The 21,731-nt window shown below is 41.5% G+C and overlaps 1 pseudogene; it reads left to right on the top strand.

Moving 5' to 3' along the window:
• Positions 1 to 1,873: 1,873 nt before the first annotated feature.
• Positions 1,874 to 16,343, top strand: LOC109752205 (uncharacterized; annotated as a pseudogene).
• Positions 16,344 to 21,731: the final 5,388 nt, after the last annotated feature.

The following is a 21,731-nucleotide window of genomic DNA, read 5'->3' as shown; positions in this document are numbered from 1 at the left end:
AGGTAGGTGTGATGGCGACTTTCAGGATCCCGATGCGGGGAGAGGGAGTGCAGTGTGGGACGAGGAGTAGTCATGGTAGGATATTGGATAGGGTCAGCTTATCTGGCCGACGTGGCGGACAGTCCAGACTCCCCTACTCCTCCCATTCATTTGGGATAACACTGGGGGATATCTGACAGTCAAGATTGTCCATGCCGAAATGAGGAATTCCATTGGACGGTGTTTTCAGTTCGGACAGTTTGATTCAAAATTACAGGGATGATATGGGGTTACCCATTGGAGATGCCCTATAAACTAGCATCCTCATGTAACCAAGATCACTAAAAAAGATCACTGTCGATTCTGCCTTGATGACGACACTCTTTCTTTGCGTTTGGATCTTCTAGGGGAGGAAGAGATAATGACTTCCACACATGTGACGACGATGCACACCTGTTTGGGGAAGTGACCAGTCAGTTTGAGTTTTTAGCTGCCTATTGCCTGCAATGATGATGTTGGTCTCGTGCCTATTTGACGAGTGAGGCAAGAAGACGTCGACTAGGGTGCTAACTTAGAGTAACTCTGGCAGAGTCGCGTATTCGCAATCTTCATAATGTATATAAACTTATAAAGTGTGCTTCATGATGTTTTGGAGGTTGTGGAGGCTCATACAGACAAAGAGTCGCCATAATGCGACCTTCGTATTGTTTTCTTATTTCTACCCAATTACAACAATTTAGATCAAATAATTCAACAAATATTATGACAACCCACTAATGTGAATACAACAAAATGATCCAAATTAACAAACATTCCGGATGCAACAAATAATCCGAGAAAAAATTGTTGAAGTAAAAATAAATGAGTTCTAAAAAAGTAAACACATTATCTCCCAGTTAGCCGCCGATGGTGCTCAATGAGATCCTCCTTCGGCTAATCATGGGAGGCCCGATCTTCAATCTTCTGGTACGCCTCATGGAATGCTTGAATGCGGTTTGTGTATCTACGAGACATGATAATTGTGCCAATATTTTCGTAGTCAATGGGAATTGACATATCCTTCTCACCTTCGATGTGTAGGATCACACATGTCATGAACATTCCACAGTTGCAAAACCTCACCACAGTTTCAGCTAACACTTTCGTGCACTTTATAACTCTTCAGCCATTCAAAGATACTCATCCAATTCATTTGAAAGAGTGCCATATGCAATCATATTAAGTGTCACAACTCACAACCCTCTTATGGAAAGAGGGAAAACCCAGCAAACCGGCGGCATTTCTCCGTGGCCAGAAGAACAACTCATTGGCTTCCATGTCGTTGATAAGTCCACAGAACAACAGTTCAATCATGCGGAAGTGTCACCGGAACACATAGGTAGGGAAGGTACAACCCAGCAGATAGTAGTTGCTTATGAGCTTATCATGGCCTTTGATTCTATTCCGGTGAATCATCATACACTTGTTTCTTGTTTTGTATATTTATTTGAGTTACCCGCAAAATATATTTTTTCTTGTTTCTTGTTGATATAGCAGCACAATACTAATTATCCACCACCAGATCACTTATATATAGTAGAAAAAGGAGATGAAGAGGGGTAATTCAATTCAACTCTACCTTTTCTGAACACCAATTCAACTCTACCTGATCAGATCAAATGGCTAGTAGGTTGATGGACTTGGAAACCATGCGGTGGTGCCATATTGAGTTTTATCCGGATCGTGGTGCCACATTGAGTTTTTTTCCATCACTTGGAAACCATGCAAAAATACAAGAGTTGTACTGCAGTACGCGGCGAACGTACGGGCCGATCTGATAGACTCGGGGTACGATCTTTGATTCTTGAGGTACTACCCACTCCGACCGACTCCACGGCAACTCCGAGCTCCCGCCATGGCAGCATCGTCCGGCGGTGCCTCCTCGTCGTCGTCGCGGGCAATCCTATCCCACCGCATCCCCAACCCAGGCTTCTCCACCGAAGCGTCCTCCTCCTCGCCCTCGGCGCGCGCTGATGGGAGCGACGGGGACGTGCTCAACCTGGACTCCCCGTGGGTGGCGGCGGCCGAGGCGGAATCCATACTGGAGGACGCCGCTGCTACGGAGAGAATTCACCTTCGCGCCGTGGAGGAGGATGAAGAGGGGATAAGAGTCAACCAGGAGCGACAGCAGGACGAGGTCCCGTACGCTTCTAATTTCTGATCAAACTGGTTTTTTTTCTAACAATTTTGTGATCGATCTTGACCCTAGTGATGCTAAGGTTTACGTACATGGCTTTCCCCTTTGGGCGATGGTTGCAATTTTAGTCAGTTTCTTAAGCTTATGGCCTCATACTGGTGCCATATTGAGTCCTTTTTTTTTGCAAGTCTGGTAACTTAAGTATTTACAACATTGACATTGTACTTTTTTTCTTGAGGTAAAGATTAACATTGTACTATTTCAGGATGAATCATATGTTTGCTGACTTGATCTCATTGTCCATTGCAGCCAATGGCATTGGAAGCAATATATGGGGATGACCTGGTTGAATTTGGCAAAAAAGGAGGGCTCGACTGCTTCCAGGTTTAATTCTTGTGTTGGCCATAAGTTTCAGTGTAGTCTTGTTTCATCTGTTCTGGGATGTTGAAAAATGTGATTTTGATGGTTTTATTTTATTTTAATTCTAGGTGTACATACGCTACGACTTGCATCACGGCTCTCAAGTATGCGCTAAGTTTTTTTCTGCCGATGGAGGATGCCCTCATGATGGTACAGAAGAAGATGGTGATGAACCAGAGGAATTCTCTTGCACTTTCAACCTTGACTACTTGCCTCCTTTGGTATTGACATGCTTACTTCCTCAGTGGTATCCTAGCAAAGAGCCCCCATATTTTACAATCACTGCCAAATGGATGGATGGGTCTCAAGTTTCTCAGATCTGTGAGATGCTCGATGCCATATGGGCAGAGCTCCCGGGGCAGGAAGTGGTATATCAGTGGGTTGAGTGGATCGGCAATTCGTCTTTGTCACACCTCTGGATTGATGCCAAAATAATATTAGGTCCAGACAGTCCAACACCCAAATCAGACAATCGTGCTATCTCAAGAAGTCTCCCACTGGATTATGTAATCCCTTCGATGCTCGGTTACAGTAGTTATAAGCGTCGTAAAGCTTTTGTTGAAGATCTTCATATGTGCATGATATGCCTTAATGAGAGCAATGGTAAGCCTTTACCCTTTTGAATTCATCTCTATTGAGCATTCATACCAACAGATGACTGGCTGATTTTTCCATGGTTCATGATAAACAATAAGAATCGGTGGGCCTGTTTTTCCTTTCAATTAAAGCTTCTTTTATAGGTAACTGATTTGTGTCAATAGAAGTTCGTTCCCCGATGAACTAACTTGAGCTTTCAAACAATTAGGTTCAAACTTCACAGCTGCCATGCCAACACTTGTTCTGTGTCAAGTGCATGGAGACCTTATCACTAGTAGAAAAAGGGTCAAATATGAGATACATTAGTGCCGGTTTGCATTTGAGCCGGCACTAATGTGTCCATTAGTGCCGGTTCAAACGGCTAGGCGGGAGGAGATCTTTAGTACCGGTTCGTGCCACGAACCGGTACTAATGAGGCTGTTGCCCCACGAGCACCTTTAGTACCGGTTCGTGGCATGAACCGGTACTAGAGTTTCTTACTAAGCTGTTTTTTAGTCCCACCTCGCGAAGAGAGAGGCACTAGGAGCGGTTTAAAAGCCCTGAGTGCAGAGACGATGAAGAAGAGGCGCAATGCTCACCTTCACATTGCTTAGCTTCAAGCCTTGAGGAATAGGGTAGACTGCATGGAGCTATGTGCAGTGCAGTCTACACTATTCCGAAAGGCTTGAAGCTAATTAATGAGCATTGCGCCTCTTTTTTATTTTTAATAACTTATTACAAGTCCGCACTTCTTGTGTTACGGCAAAAACTGGATGCACTTCGTGTACAAACTGGACAATACGGCAAAAACTGGATGCACTTCGTGTACAAACTAGACAATCTCTTTCGAAACATCAGGGCCGGTTTCGGACGAAAACTCATCTGTTACACCGGCACTTCATTTAGTACCGGTTCATGCCACGAACCGGTACTAAAAAGAATGGGGCCCGGCCAGCACCTTTAGTACCAGTTCGTGGCACGAACCGGTAGTAAAGAGGTTGTGGCAGGTTGTTTTTAGTCCCACCTCGCTCCCCTAGCAAGATTTTTACCACCTTAAATATGTTACTTCTCAAACTATCACAAGCACTTGGTCTTCATTGAACTCTATGTGTAGAATTTGTGGTCGCAATATGAGTCTTCACCGGTTTCTAAACCGTTGAGTACTCATATTGACAATTCAAATTGTACATAAAAAGATCATTGATAATCAATGTATTTTTTATGATAATCATCTCGTGTACAAACTGGACGCACCTCGTGTACAAACTGGACAATCTCTTTCGGAGTATCAGAGTTTCGGACGAGAACTCATCTGTTACACGGGCACTTCAATGTTTTTTAAACTTATTTGAATTGCAGCCTATTTTTGCGTTCAGTATGCATCATTCAAAGCGACGTCATCAATTTCCAACATGTTCTGACTTCATTTGCTGTTTTTCAGTCATTTACCGATTTGTTTAGAGAGCTAAATGACGGTGAAATTGAAAATCACTACAAAATGAACTCTGAAAATGTTGGAACTTGGCATGGTATCATCATTTCACCCGCATAGCATGTGCAAAAGAGTAGAGAGGGTCACGGTGAAAACTGGACGCACCTCGTGTACAAACTGGACAATCTCTTTCGGAGTATCAGGGTTTCAGACGAGAACTCATCTGTTACACGGGCACTTCAATGTTTTTTAAACTTATTTGAACTCCAGCCTATTTTTGCGTTCAGTAGGCATCATTCAAAGCGACGTCATCAATTTTCAACACGTTCTGACATCATTTGCTGTTTTACAGTCATTTACCGATTCGTTTAGAAAGCTAAATGATGGTGAAATTGAAAATCACTACAAAATGAACTCTGAAAATGTTGGAACTTGGCATGGTATCATCATTTCACCCGCATAGCATATGCAAAAGAGTAGAGAGGGTCACGGCGAAAACTGGACGCACCTCGTGTACAAACTGCACAATCTCTATCGGAGTATCAGGGTTTCGGACGAGAACTCATCTGTTGCGGGCACTTCAATGTTTTTTAAACTTATTTGAACTCCAGCCTATTTTTGCGTTCAGTATGCATCATCCAAAGCGACATCATCAATTTCCAACACGTTCTGACATCATTTGCTGTTTTTCAGTCATTTACCGATTTGTTTAGAGAGCTAAATGACGGTGAAATTGAAAATCACTACAAAATGAACTCTGAAAATGTTGGAACTTGGCATGGTATCATCATTTCACCCGCATAGCATGTGCAAAAGAGTAGAGAGGGTCACGGCGAAAACTGGACGCACCTCGTGTACAAACTGGACAATCTCTTTCGGAGTATCAGGGTTTCGGACGAGAACTCATCTGTTACACGGGCACTTCAATGTTTTTTAAACTTATTTGAACTCCAGCCTATTTTTGCGTTCAGTATGCATCATTAAAAGCGACGTCAGCAATTTCCAACACGTTCTGACATCATTTGATGTTTTTCAGTCATTTACCGATTTGTTTAAAGAGCTAAATGACGGTGAAATTGAAAATCACTACAAAATGAACTCTGAAAATGTTGGAACTTGGCATGGTATCATCATTTCACCCGCATAGCATGTGCAAAAGATTAGAGAGGGTCACGGCGAAAACTGGACGCACCTCGTGTACAAACTGGACAATTTCTATCGGAGTATCAGGGTTTCGGACGAGAACTCATCTGTTACACGGGCACTTCAATGTTTTTAAACTTATTTGAACTCCAGCCTATTTTTGCGTTCAGTATGCATTATTCAACGCAACGTCATCAATTTCCAACACGTTCTGACATCACTTGCTGTTTTTCAGTCATTTACCGATTTGTTTATAGAGCTAAATGATGGTGAAATTGAAAATCACTACAAAATGAACTCTGAAAATGTTGGAACTTGGCATGGTATCATCATTTCACCCGCATAGCATGTGCAAAAGATTAGAGAGGGTCACGACGAAAAGTGGACGCACCTCGTGTACAAATTGGACAATCTCTTTCGGAGTATCAGGGATTCGGACGAGAACTCATCTGTTACACGGGCGCTTCAATGTTTTTTAAACTTATTTGAACTCCAGCCTATTTTTGCGTTCAGTATGCATCATTCAACGCGACGTCATCAATTTCCAACACGTTCTGACATCACTTGCTGTTTTTCAGTCATTTACCGATTTGTTTATAGAGCTAAATGATGGTGAAATTGAAAATCACTACAAAATGAACTCTGAAAATGTTGGAACTTGGCATGGTATCATCATTTCACCCGCATAGCATGTGCAAAAGAGTAGAGAGGGTCACGACGAAAAGTGGACGCACCTCGTGTACAAACTGGACAATCTCTTTCGGAGTATCAGGGATTCGGACGAGAACTCATCTGTTACACGGGCACTTCAATATTTTTTAAACTTATTTGAATTGCAGCCTATTTTTGCGTTCAGTATGCATCATTCAAAGCAACGTCATCAATTTCCAACACGTTCTGACTTCATTTGCTGTTTTTCAGTCATTTACCGATTTGTTTAGAGAGCTAAATGACGGTGAAATTGAAAATCACTACAAAATGAACTCTGAAAATGTTGGAACTTGGCATGGTATCATCATTTCACCCGCATAGCATGTGCAAAAGAGTAGAGAGGGTCACGACGAAAACTGGACGCACCTCGTGTACAAACTGGACAATCTCTTTCGGAGTATCAGGGTTTCGGACGAGAACTCATCTGTTACACGGGCACTTCAATGTTTTTTAAACTTATTTGAACTCCAGCCTATTTTTGCGTTCAGTATGCATCATTCAAAGCGACGTCAGCAATTTCCAACACGTTCTGACATCATTTGATGTTTTTCAGTCATTTACCGATTTGTTTAGAGAGCTAAATGACGGTGAAATTGAAAATCAGCAGACTGAACTCTGAAAATGTTGGAACTTGGCATGGTATCATCATTTCACCCGCATAGCATGTGCAAAAGAGTAGAGAGGGTCACGGCGAAAACTGGACGCACCTCGTGTACAAACTGGACAATCTCTATCGGAGTATCAGGGTTTCGGACGAGAACTCATCTGTTACACGGGCACTTCAATGTTTTTAAACTTATTTGAACTCCAGCCTATTTTTGCGTCCAGTATGCATCATTCAACGCGACGCCATCAATTTCCAACACGTTCTGACATCATTTGCTGTTTTTCAGTCATTTACCGATTTGTTTAGAGAGCCAAATGACGGTGAAATTGAAAATCACTACAAAATGAACTCTGAAAATGTTGGAACTTGGCATGGTATCATCATTTCACCCGCATAGCATGTGCAAAAGAGTAGAGAGGGTCACGGCGAAAACTGGACAATCTCTTTCGGAGTATCAGGGTTTCGGACGAGAACTCATCTGTTACACGGGCACTTCAATATTTTTTAAACTTATTTGAATTGCAGCCTATTTTTGCGTTCAGTATGCATCATTCAAAGCGACGTCATCAATTTCCAACATGTTCTGACTTCATTTGCTGTTTTTCAGTCATTTACCGATTTGTTTAGAGAGCTAAATGACGGTGAAATTGAAAATCACTACAAAATGAACTCTGAAAATGTTGGAACTTGGCATGGTATCATCATTTCACCCGCATAGCATGTGCAAAAGAGTAGAGAGGGTCACGGTGAAAACTGGACGCACCTCGTGTACAAACTGGACAATCTCTTTCGGAGTATCAGGGTTTCAGACGAGAACTCATCTGTTACACGGGCACTTCAATGTTTTTTAAACTTATTTGAACTCCAGCCTATTTTTGCGTTCAGTAGGCATCATTCAAAGCGACGTCATCAATTTCCAACACGTTCTGACATCATTTGCTGTTTTACAGTCATTTACCGATTCGTTTAGAAAGCTAAATGATGGTGAAATTGAAAATCACTACAAAATGAACTCTGAAAATGTTGGAACTTGGCATGGAATCATCATTTCACCCGCATAGCATATGCAAAAGAGTAGAGAGGGTCACGGCGAAAACTGGACGCACCTCGTGTACAAACTGGACAATCTCTATCGGAGTATCAGGGTTTCGGACGAGAACTCATCTGTTGCGGGCACTTCAATGTTTTTTAAACTTATTTGAACTCTAGCCTATTTTTGCGTTCAGTATGCATCATTCAAAGCGACATCATCAATTTCCAACACGTTCTGACATCATTTGCTGTTTTTCAGTCATTTACCGATTTGTTTAGAGAGCTAAATGACGGTGAAATTGAAAATCACTACAAAATGAACTCTGAAAATGTTGGAACTTGGCATGGTATCATCATTTCACCCGCATAGCATGTGCAAAAGAGTAGAGAGGGTCACGGCGAAAACTGGACGCACCTCGTGTACAAACTGGACAATCTCTTTCGGAGTATCAGGGTTTCGGACGAGAACTCATCTGTTACACGGGCACTTCAATGTTTTTTAAACTTATTTGAACTCCAGCCTATTTTTGCGTTCAGTATGCATCATTAAAAGCGACGTCAGCAATTTCCAACACGTTCTGACATCATTTGATGTTTTTCAGTCATTTACCGATTTGTTTAAAGAGCTAAATGACGGTGAAATTGAAAATCACTACAAAATGAACTCTGAAAATGTTGGAACTTGGCATGGTATCATCATTTCACCCGCATAGCATGTGAAAAAGATTAGAGAGGGTCACGGCGAAAACTGGACGCACCTCGTGTACAAACTGGACAATCTCTATCGGAGTATCAGGGTTTCGGACGAGAACTCATCTGTTACACGGGCACTTCAATGTTTTTAAACTTATTTGAACTCCAGCCTATTTTTGCGTTCAGTATGCATTATTCAACGCAACGTCATCAATTTCCAACACGTTCTGACATCACTTGCTGTTTTTCAGTCATTTACCGATTTGTTTATAGAGCTAAATGATGGTGAAATTGAAAATCACTACAAAATGAACTCTGAAAATGTTGGAACTTGGCATGGTATCATCGTTTCACCCGCATAGCATGTGCAAAAGATTAGAGAGGGTCACGACGAAAAGTGGACGCACCTCGTGTACAAACTGGACAATCTCTTTCGGAGTATCAGGGATTCGGACGAGAACTCATCTGTTACACGGGCACTTCAATATTTTTTAAACTTATTTGAATTGCAGCCTATTTTTGCGTTCAGTATGCATCATTCAAAGCGACGTCATCAATTTCCAACACGTTCTGACTTCATTTGCTGTTTTTCAGTCATTTACCGATTTGTTTAGAGAGCTAAATGATGGTGAAATTGAAAATCACTACAAAATGAACTCTGAAAATGTTGGAACTTGGCATGGTATCATCATTTCACCCGCATAGCATGTGCAAAAGAGTAGAGAGTGTCACGGCGAAAACTGGACGCACCTCGTGTACAAACTGGACAATCTCTTTCGTAGTATCAGGGTTTCGGACGAGAACTCATCTATTACACGGGCACTTCAATGTTTTTTAAACTTATTTGAACTCCAGCCTATTTTTGCGTTCAGTATGCATCATTCAAAGCGACGTCAGCAATTTCCAACACGTTCTGACATCATTTGATGTTTTTCAGTCATTTACCGATTTGTTTAGAGAGCTAAATGACGGTGAAATTGAAAATCTGTACAGAATGAACTCTGAAAATGTTGGAACTTGGCATGGTATCATCATTTCACCCGCATAGCATGTGCAAAAGATTAGAGAGGGTCACGGCGAAAACTGGACGCACCTCGTGTACAAACTGGACAATCTCTATCGGAGTATCAGGGTTTCGGACGAGAACTCATCTGTTACACGGGCACTTCAATGTTTTTAAACTTATTTGAACTCCAGCCTATTTTTGCGTTCAGTATGCATCATTCAACGCGACGTCATCAATTTCCAACACGTTTTGACATCATTTGCTGTTTTTCAGTCATTTACCGATTTGTTTAGAGAGCCAAATGACGGTGAAATTGAAAATCACTACAAAATAAACTCTGAAAATGTTGGAACTTGGCATGGTATCATCATTTCACCCGCATAGCATGTGCAAAAGAGTAGAGAGGGTCACGGCGAAAGCTGGACGCACCTCGTGTACAAACTAGACAATCTCTTTCGGAGTATCAGGGTTTCGGACGAGAACTCGTCTGTTACACGGGCACTTCACTGTTTTTTAAACTTATTTGAACTCCAGCCTATTTTTGCGTTCAGTATGCATCATTCAAAGCGACGTCATCAATTTCCAACACGTTCTGACATCATTTGCTGTTTTTCAGTCATTTACCGATTTGTTTAAGGAGCTAAATGACGGTGAAATTGAAAATCACTACAAAATGAACTCTGAAAATGTTGGAACTTGGCATGGTATCATCATTTCACCCGCATAGCATGTGCAAAAGAGTAGAGAGGGTCACGGCGAAAACTGGACGCACCTCGTGTACAAACTGGACAATTTCTATCGGAGTATCAGGGTTTCGGACGAGAACTCATCTGTTACACGGGCACTTCAATGTTTTTTAAACTTATTTGAACTCCAACCTATTTTTGCGTTCAGTATGCATCATTCAAAGCGACGTCATCAATTTCCAACACGTTTTGACATATTTGTTGTTTTTCAGTCATTTACCGATTTGTTTAGAGAGCTAAATGACGGTGAAATTGAAAATCACTACAAAATGAATTCTGAAAATGTTGGAACTTGGCATGGTATCATCATTTCACCCGCATAGCATGTGTAAAAGAGTAGAGAGGGTCACGGCGAAAACTGGACGCACCTCGTGTACAAACTGGACAATCTCTATCGGAGTATCAGGGTTTCGGACGAGAACTCATTTGTTACACGGGCACTTCAATGTTTTTAAACTTATTTGAACTCCAGCCTATTTTTGCCTTCAGTATGCATCATTCAAAATGACGTCATCAATTTCCAACACGTTCTGACATCATTTGCTGTTTTTCAGTCATTTACCGATTTGTTTAGAGAGCTAAATGACGGTGAAATTGAAAATCACTACAAAATGAACTCTGAAAATGTTGGAACTTGGCATGGAATCATTAGGGTTTCGGACGAGAACTCATCTGTTACACGGGTACTTCAATGTTTTTTAAACTTATTTGAACTCCAGCCTATTTTTGCGTTCAGTATGCATCATAATAAAACAGAAAATAAATAAAACAAAAAAAGACAAAAACTATATAAAAAATTACTCAAAAATAAATAGCAGAAAATAATTAATGCAGAAAAGAAAAAAACTATATAATTTTTTTTATATTCACAAAGAAACTAAATACAGCAAAAAAAAACTACTCAGAAATAAATAGAAGAAAATTATATAAAAAATTGTTGGGGCGCTGCCCAGTGGGCCTGGCAGACCTAGGGTTTGCAAATACAGGCCCAGAAGGGCCAGCAGGCTCACATGGCAGCGCGCCGAAGTTAGGCACAAAAGCCTGCTATATAGAGAAGTTCGAAGAATCAGCCGCGGCTGGGTTTATAAACCAGTGCGGCTGCCCTTCGCTCGGCGAGGTGGGACTAAACATTGTGCACCGCCGGTGGCAGCGCACAACCATTAGTACCGGTTGGTGGCTCCAACCGGTACTAATGAGTGGGCCTTTAGTACCGGTTGGAGCCACGAACCGGTACTAAAGGGGCAGCTTCCCGCCCCTTGGCCTGGCGAAAATTGGCCTTTAGTACCGGTTGGTGGCTCCAACCGGTACTAAAGGCCCCTCCTATATATATGGCACTTACGAAAAATTCAGTTTCATCGACCACCACTTCTTCTCCAACTACTTCGCGCGACATCGCCGCCGCCGCGCCCGTCGCCCATCGCGCGCCGCCCTCGCAGGCCCCGCCGCCCTCGCCGCCCGTCGTCGCCGTCACCGCCGTCGCCCCCGCCGCCCGTCGTCGCCGTCACCGCCGTCGCCCCCGCCGCCCGTCGTCGCCGTCACCGCCGTCGCCCCCGCCGCCGCCGCCCCGTACTACGTCGCCGTCTCGATCGCGCCGTCGCCCCCGGCCCGCCGCTCGTCGTCGCGCCGTCCCCGTCGCATCGCCGTCTCGCGGCGCCGCCCGCCGCTCGTACACACACACACACACATATACACACACACACACACACAGACACAGACAAACACACACATATTGTTTTTACTTATTTTCTGTTTTCTGTTGTTTAGATTAATGTTAGATAAATTACGTAGATAAGAATGTTAGAATGTTAATGTTAGATGAATTATATGGAAAAGAAGTTAAATATTAATGTCAATTTTAGATGAATTAGCTAGATATTAATTAGGTATATATATGAGATTTGAACTAGTTGAATTAATATAACTAGTTTATTTTTAGTATGAAAATTAATAGAACAAGTTTATTTTTAGTAAGAAAATTTAGGTATATGAGATTATTTGAACTAGTTGAATTAATATAACTAGTTTATTTTTAGTAAATGCTTAGTTGAACTAGTTGAATTAGTAGAACTAGTTTATTTTTAGTAAGAAAATTTAGGTATATGAGATTTGATGATCTAATTAAAATATTACTATATATAGCTACTTTATATATTTTAGTAAGAAAATTAATAGAACTAGTTTATTTTTAGTAAGAAAATTTAGATATCTGAGATTTGATGATCTAATTAAAATATTACTATATAGAACTAGCTATTTTATTTTAGTAAGAAAATTAATAGAACAAGTTTATTTTTATTAAATGCTTAGTTGAATTAATAGAACTAGTTGAACCAATAGAAGTAGTTGAATTAGTTGAATTAATAGAACTAGTAAGTGTTTAATGTTTCACCTATATGAACATAGGAAATGTCGTCTGACGACGAAAAATATTTCATTAAGTGCCAATACTGTGAAGACCAGCGCGGCCTGTGCGACAGAAATTTCCTTGTTGATGATAGGCGCTTCAACATCAAGCTGGATGAGACCTTCGAAGTGGATACAGTAAGTCACAACGACAAGTCTTTTTTCGTAATTAAGCATGACTTATATATGCTTCATTTACTTCAACTTATAATTTTAAATTTTCACTATTCTACTAGCGCATCCCCTGCCATGCAAGAATTTTTGTCTTGGATAAGATAGGTTTCAGTGCTATGGAAACTATGGAGGTAAAGGGAGTTTACCTGAAGACCGAGCATGGTTATACTTTCAACGTCAAATTATACAATGCAGACACGTACACCTATTTTGAATGCAAAACTTGGCAAGCACTATGCAAGGCTTATGCATTTGAGCCTGATATGGTTATCACCTTTGATATTCGTCCGGAAGATGATATTGAAGGTAATAGAGACATCTGGGTCGATGTGCAAACGCCTCCAGTTCTACCATTATGTGAGTTTCTCAACCATATTTATGTCTTTGATATTGTTTATTCAAAAATAGTTGACAACTAATTTCTATTGACAGCTTATTTCCATTCAAGCAAACATGTCCGACGCTTGGTAGACAGGACCTACTACTATCCCGGAGCTGAACTAAACTGCGAGGAGATAAGTCATTATGTTTCATGGCTTGAGGATCTTCATACTGTTAAGACAAATTTTCTTCCTGCACTTAGAAATGTTAGTACTCAAAACGTGCGACCAATAGTGATCGTATTGAACTACGGTCACATCTATTTACGAAAGATGGTAAGATTTTTACTATTTGTCCTCAGTGCATCTTTTGCATACATTATTTTTTTGCTAAACTTTCATTGCTAAGTATATTAATTACTATACGATGTTCTTCAACATGGACTCCCGATGACAGTTGTGCCTCAGTGGATCGAGACTAAAGGTCACATGTCAATGGTTAGCTTACGGCCAAGATATCCTACATTGCACATGAGTGCATTCAGGATTTCTAAAAGCGGTGCATGCTTAATAGTGAAAGATTGGAGCAAAATTGTTAACGATCCCAGCAGAGAAGTACTAGGGGGCAGCAATGAGAAGCGCAGCCCACGATTAGGAGACAGGTTCATCTGCATGCTCCAGTATGATGAATCAGGAGAGCTATACATGTTCTATGCTATTTTACCTGAGAGATGGAGAGCAGCAGGAGTGATTTAGCTACTTCATGCTCTTAGTACTTTTGCCCTCTCATGTCTGTGTTCTTCATCCTGAACTTAATCTCAAAGGGTGATTTGCTTTTGTGGTGTTATGAACGCTTATAATATGATGACCATGTTGAACTCGATGATATCTTTGCTTCTGGTACAAGTGAATGTTTTTTCTTTAAGCTAGTGTTGGTGCTGATTAGATAGCGGTAATGACTATGATGATTAAACAGTGATAATGACGACTATGATGATTTTTAGCTAGCTAATTTACTGTTGTTGATGATATGATGCAAGAGTTTTTATATTAATATGATGATGATGATGAGTTATTATATCATTTATAAAAGAAACCGCAGATTAGTTTCAGTTGGATGGATCCTAGCTAAGTGATCAAGTATATGCCATATCCATATTATACTTGATCACTTAGGTGATCAAGTATAATATGGATATGGCATATACTTGATCACTTAGCTAGGATCCACATGCATCCAGTCAAAACTAATCTGTGGTACTTTCACCTAATGATTTAACAACTAAAATAATCACTAAATTAAATTGAAAACACAAAATTAAAGGAAAAATAAAAAATAATACCAAAACACATCCAAACACACCAACTGGTACTAATGTCCTGCACGCAACCGGGCCTGACTCGTGCCACGTGGTGGCACTTTAGCGCCGGTTCGTGATGAACCGGTACTAAAGGGGGGGGGCTTTAGTCTCCACTCTTTAGTGCCGGTTGCAGAACCGGCACTAAAGGCCCTTACGAACCGGCGCTAAAGCCCGGTTCTGCACTAGTGTATGCAGGTTGCATGTGAAGGAAGGTACTATGTTCCGATTGGTGTGCCCCGACACCAAGTGCAACGCTTCTATTCCACCATCTGCTAAAGAATATTCATAGTGAAGAAGAATTTGAACGTTGGGATAGGCTTGTTCTTGAGAAAGCATTGGGTTCAATGTCAGACGTGGCTTAAGGTGTTCGATTGCTTGCTTGGCAGACGAGGACAAAAACGCACAATGTCCAAAATGTTCCTTTAGCTTCTGTTCACTTTGCAAGGATCCACGCCATCCAGGGAAACAATGTTTAACTCTAGAACAAAAGCTCCAGCGCCGTCAGGTAAAAATGCAACTAAAATCTCTTCTATTTTTGCATTGGTTGGGGATGCTGAGACTCTAGCGTCTTAAACATGCATTTATTGTTATACTAAGCAATTAATACACAATCATCCTAGTATATAACCTGTTACCAGCAGAAAACCACATTGTGGTTAGTTGGTAAAACCTTCAAAGATAAAATATACCCCCTCTGTAAACTAATATAAGACTGTTTAGATATATTAGTTTATAGAGGGAGTACATTTGATGTGCTGTTACAGAGTTACATAATTGACTGTTGCAGCATAATAATTCAGTCTTCAATTCAATGTTTGCAGGCATCAGGTAAGTTAGCTGTGAGGGAGATGGTGCAGGAAATGTTGATGATAAAGACGTTGTACAATGATGCTAGGGCATGTCCACATTGTCGGATGACCATTAGCAAAACTGAAGGGTGCAACTTAATGTATTGCGTGAACTGTGGCAAGTCATTTTGCTACCGTTGTGGCAAGGCCATGGGTGAAGGCTTTTCTGATCATTTCAGGTAGGCCATCCTAAACAATCAAGAGTCCCTTTCACCTGGAGAAAGGGGGAGACATCCAAGATCTCAGGCTCGGTATGTTTATGCATGTAGAATTTGACAGACTAGCGCACAAATCGGTTTATGCAGGAAATGTGGGTTGTATGCGCCTAGACAAGAATCGGATACAAAGGATTTGCAGAAGCAACTGGAGAAGTTAGAAACCGGGAATCATAGGGTTCAGAGGCAACCGGTAGGTAGTACCGTAAAATGCCCGAAATGCCGCCAGAAAATTTTCGAGGTACAAGAAGCTATGTTATCATTGAATCTGCAACATGGCATGAATGTAGTAGCATGATGGTTCGTTACCACGAGGATTGTGGCCAATTTAACGAGCACTAGCTTGCCTCTCCTATGTGTGCAGGATAATGCTGAATATATCTTCTGCGGGGCGTGCCAAGCCAGCTATTGTACCCTGTGCAAAAAGCGGGTGGAGTTTACAAGGCAACATGGGGCAGGGGGCACTGGGGGTCACCGGAGTGCATGGGGATAACTTTCTAGTGCCGGATCTGTGCCCCCGTTGCCGCAGCTTTGAGATTTGTAACTTTTTTGCGGAACAGTCAAGATGTTGTGTTATGTGTTGTAAATTGAAGATCGGTGGTATAACTAGGTAAAAACCAGAGTATAAGACATACATCTATGATAGTGTCAGAGAGGTATACATATATTTAAAGAAATATTTGAGATAACCTGCAACCATTATTTGGATGAGTACTACTGCTATGAATCACTTTGTGTACAAACTAAGGTTGCTCCACAAACGAGATGCCATACAATTGCTTGTTTTTTTTTGAAAAGGGGATGCACACAGCCAATATAATTGCTTGTATAATTGAGTATGAGTTAAACAAAGAGATGTCTTAGCGATTTTTTCCATTAAAAAGAGTACCAATAAAAGGGGATGTCATGTTTTGTACTAGCAATTTCCCCTTGAGCTACCAACTCACGTGCCGAGCCCACATTAGTACCATCATCATCAGGAGTTAAACACTGCCTACTGATGCATCAAAATGTAAAAATGTGCAAACTGCCTCTCTATAATAAAATGTAAAAAAACTGTAAACTGTCTACTCAGTGCTATCTACAAATTCATATAACGGGCTTTCAGAAATATATGATTTATACGGTGAGCATATTATCAATTCTTACATACATATTATCACATCTATACTATAATTATCCAAACTTTTTTCTTGTAAATGAATTATCATTCCTTTTTTTACAATACACAATATGCACAAACCTTACATCAATGAACTTTTGTTTTGTTTTAGACTTTTCTATACTTTAATTCCCCAAGTTATTTTTCTTCTAAGAGGATTGTCATTCACTTGTACTTTATGATTTACTTGTTCAAGACTATGGTAACACTTTCATAAATTACATTTGTTTTTTTGAAGATCAAATACTAGCTACTCAAATACCTAAAGACAAATGGGTCGGTTATGTTTCACATGAGTTTCGGTTAGTAGTATACCATGCAGTCTTCGAATACTTTGCAGCTGTAGTTTTATTTTAAATGGCGTGAACTCTGATAATTAAATCTACATCTACGTTATGCATCCTATGACCTACTCCAAATTTACGTGTGTTACATGTTATAATGCGGTATATGTTCATATTTATTCATACTTTAATTATCTCTATAAGCCCCTAGGCGCAATGCACATGTACCTTACTACTACACCAGGAAGGTTACTGATTAAATGTCCCTACACCCCACCTGGGTCGGTCGAGATGAGGTGTCGAGATGTCGATGAAGCATGAGAGAGGCAACGGGGAATGTCTAGGACAGAGGCGTCTGGGAATGGTGAGGAGGCCGTGCTAGGGAGGCACGAGCTAGACGTGCATGTGAAGTTGCTCGGATCGTCATGTAGGGGGCGAAATATCGCCGAGAATGGGCCATGGTCTTGAAGCTAGAAGGGAAGCCCAAAAGAAGTGACCCAACTCATAGGTTCTTGTTGAGCTATACTTGAGTATTGAAGGGGCGCGTCTATATCTCGCTTCTAGTAAGACAAACCATCGCCTAGCCTCAAGTGGTGTGCTAGTGGTCCCATCGCTCCGGTCTAGTAGTGGGCGCTTCTTTTGTTTGTTCACTTTGCTCTTTGTTCGTTCGCTTTGTTAGTTTTTGCCTTTTGTATTTTTACCATCGTTTATATTATATATATATATATATATATATATATCAAAAATTATAATTCAATTTTTAAAAAGTTCACCACGCGTTAAAAATGTTCATAAAACGAAAAACAATTGTTTGCACAATTTTTTAAAAATGCTCATAACATTTTAAAAATGACCACATGTTTGAAACTTTGTTTATTATGATTTCTAAAAATGTTAACGAAGATGTAGACAATTATTTTTGTAACCTGTAAAAAGTTTTGTGCCCTTTAAAAATTATTCGTTCATTCAAAAAATATTTGCGCATTTAAAAATATGTTTCAGGACAGTTAAAAAAATTCATGAAATCAAAAGAATTGTTCTTACAATTTTAGAAAAATGTTCATAACATATAAAAGTTGTTTGTGCCATGTTAGAAAAACTGATCTAACACTTAGAACATGTTTGCACATTTTAAAAATAAATTCATGAAAATTGTAAAAACATATTAAAAAATGTATTTAAAAATGTTTACTGTGCATTTAAAAAATATTTGATATACATTTTGAAAAATTCGACACGCATTCAAATAAATGTTCAATGTGTATTTAAAATTTATTCAATATATAAAAGAAATGTTAATTGTATTTTCAATAAATGAAAACGGTTCATGAACTTGAAAAAGGAAAAAAAGAGAAGCAAAATAGAAAAGTACTCCCTCTGTCTGGCACTAGTGTAGTACCAAAAATCGTCTTACATTATGGGACGAAGGGAGTAAGAAGTAAGAGAAAACAAAAAGAAGACCCAAAAGCTGGTAACGAAAAACACAGAAAAAAAAGACAATGATCTTCCCGTAACGGATGAAAAGTTCCTAAAACCAGTCCCATTGTACATTAAAGGTTCCAAAAATCATTCAGGTATGACTGCTATTGGGTCTAGCAATAAGCGAGATTTAGCCCTGGCAGTCATAGGACCGTATGATGACTCGGAAGCAGAGGCAATGTAGGGAGAATATCAAGTGCTACCACGTATTAGGTGCTATCATGCTACCATGTTTCAAAAACACAGATTTAAATGTTTTAAAAAATTCTGAAAAAATTGTGAGTGTTCGCGAGATATGAATCTTCAACTGTATAAATTCAAATCAAAATTCGAAACACACAAGAAGAAACAAAAAAGAAAAATTTAGCATGAATAGTGTCACAAAAAGACAAGAACCAAAATACCACTATTCACTTGTGTGTTTTTAACCACCGAATCTCAGATCCATGGCTGAGATCACACTGGAGCACCCAACTTTAGGTGCTCCGGTAGCACCTGATACTCTCCCAGGCAATGTAGCATGCAATTTCTCATCAACCAAGAAAAAATATAATAGTTGCACTGTAGTACACGGTGCAACGTACATGCTGATTTGATAGACTTGGGTTTGATAGAGAGGTACGACCCACTCCGACCGACTCCTTGGCAACTCCAAGCTCTCGCCATGGCCGCAGTGTTCGTCGGTGCCTCCATGTCTCACGGATAATGGGCCTCGACCTGGGCTTCTCCACCAAAGCGTCCACCTCCTCTCCCTCGTCGCACATTGATGGTAGCGACAAGGAGGAGGAGTTGTTCGGAGTCATCGGAGCTGGAGGCTTGGGTGGCATGTTCAAGCTAGAGGTGCTGGAGGAGTTGCTTTGGGCCGCCGGTTCGATGCCGGAAGGTCGTCGAGAATGGGCCCATGGGCAAAGAAGCGCGAAAAAGTAATCCACACTAGGCTTTTTTTTACACGTAGACTATGCTCCAGTTGAGCCAAACTAGCCCATGAAGGAGGATAGTGGTATCTTACCCACCAGGTTCACGTTCTATACTTGACATTGCTGCTCGAATTCCTGGATTTTTTTTAGGTTTTCTGATGATATTCTTTTAGTGGGAAGAGATGTTTCCTTCAACTACGAGGCGTCTGTAATGAGTCGTCAATCTCAAGATGCTATGCCGGTTTAGTATCTCGGAGAAGCTTATAGGGGTAGGGTGTGCGTCCGTGCGTTCATCGGGGTGAGTATATGATGGGAGCGATTTTGATTGTACTGTGTTTTTTCTTGATTATTTGGATTTTTTGACACACATGTCACTCAATTGTACTGTCTTAAAATGGAAAGGACGCCGATAACGCCCACATCTACCCACACGTTTTGTGTGCGTGTGGGCAAAACAAGTAATGCCCACACGTCTTTTTTTCCTCGCGGTCCCTCTCACACGCCTACGTGTGGGCAAAATAGATAACGCCTACACGCCCGTACTTCAGGCCTCCTACCTCATGGTCCCGCACGCCCCGCGTGACAGTCACCACGCGCCCTGCAGTTGCCATGGTTCGGACCCTCTTCCATGTTCGTTTAACTGCAGTTGCCATGTTGCTGAACTACAGTTGCCATGTCGGACAACTACAGTTGCCATGGTTGCTCAGCTGCAGTTGCCATCTCAGGTCAAGTGCCAGATGCCATTTTTGGACAACTGCAGCTGTTGCCATGTATGGTCTGGTTTACTACAGTTGCCATGATTTGAAAACTTTAGGGGTTGCCACCTACTAACAGTAGGCAGTTGCCATGTATGATTTGGTTTACTACAGTTGCCATGATTTGAAAACTTTAGGAGTTGCCATCTACTAACACTAGGCAGTTGCCGTGTAGCCCTACAAAAGAGACATGGCAAAATAACATGTTCGGATAAAGAGAGAGTTGCATCTGCTTACAAGCACACTAGGGCAGTTGCCATGTACCCTGCAAAACACATGGCAACTGACATGTTTGGGTAAAAGAGAGAGTTGCCATCTGCTTACAAGCACACTAGAGCAGTTGCCATCTACCCTTCAAAACACATGGCAACTGGCAGCTTTGGGTGTGGGAGAGGAGACGGGCGTGTGGGCGAACTGATAAATGCCCACACACCAGCTCCTGTGCGTGAGTGAAAACTGACGTGTGGGCGAACTGCTAAACGCCCACACACCGGTCCCTCCGTGTGGTGAAAATGAACGTGTGAGTGACCGGATGAATGCCCACACACTAGCCCAGTCCTACATGGCACCACAAACATGCCAAGATTTGTGCAACCACAAACGAACGTGGATCCACGCATGTGGGCGACATGCAAACGCCCACACGTGTGGGCGTTAGTATTTCCGAAAGGAAAAGGCCCATCAAAGAGGAGTCCTTCTATTTGACGCGTTCGGCAACGTTGAGCCCCAAACTCCCAAAGTAATTTCCAGACCGTCGTCCGTGACACGGAAACGGAAGCAAAATACCGTAGAATATGGCTTATGCGGTGCGACGGGCCGGTTCGATCGTGAGGTACGATACCTCCGGCCGACTCCACGGCAGCTCAGAGATCCCGCCATGGCAGCATTGTCCACCGGCGCCTCCTCGTCGTCGCAGGCAATGGTGGTACCCCGCCAGGGCTTCTCCACTGAAGCGTCTTCCTCCTCGCCCTCGTCGTGTGATGTGTCCAACGAGGACGCACTAGTAGAAAAAGGCCCATTTGTCCCAGTTCATAAGGCCCATCTGTCCCGGTTGGGGAACCGGGACTAAAGGGTCGTTACTAATGCCCTAGGCCTTTAGTCCCGGTTCTTACACAAACCGGGACAGATGGGCCTCCACGTGGCCGCTCCGGCGAGCCCAGGCAGGAGGGCCTTTGGTCCCGGTTGGTAGCACCAACCGGGACCAATAAGCTTCCACGCTTCAGCATTTAAGCGGCTGGTTTTTTTTTTGAAAGGAGGTGGTTTAGGGGTTTAGGGGGTTAATTTAGGTTGGT

The sequence above is a fragment of the Aegilops tauschii genome, chromosome 2 (assembly GCF_002575655.3).
Source record: "Aegilops tauschii subsp. strangulata cultivar AL8/78 chromosome 2, Aet v6.0, whole genome shotgun sequence".
NCBI classification, from domain to species: domain Eukaryota; kingdom Viridiplantae; phylum Streptophyta; class Magnoliopsida; order Poales; family Poaceae; genus Aegilops; species Aegilops tauschii.
The sequence above is the reverse complement of the archived record's forward strand: the minus strand, read 5'-3'. Positions and strand labels throughout refer to the sequence as shown.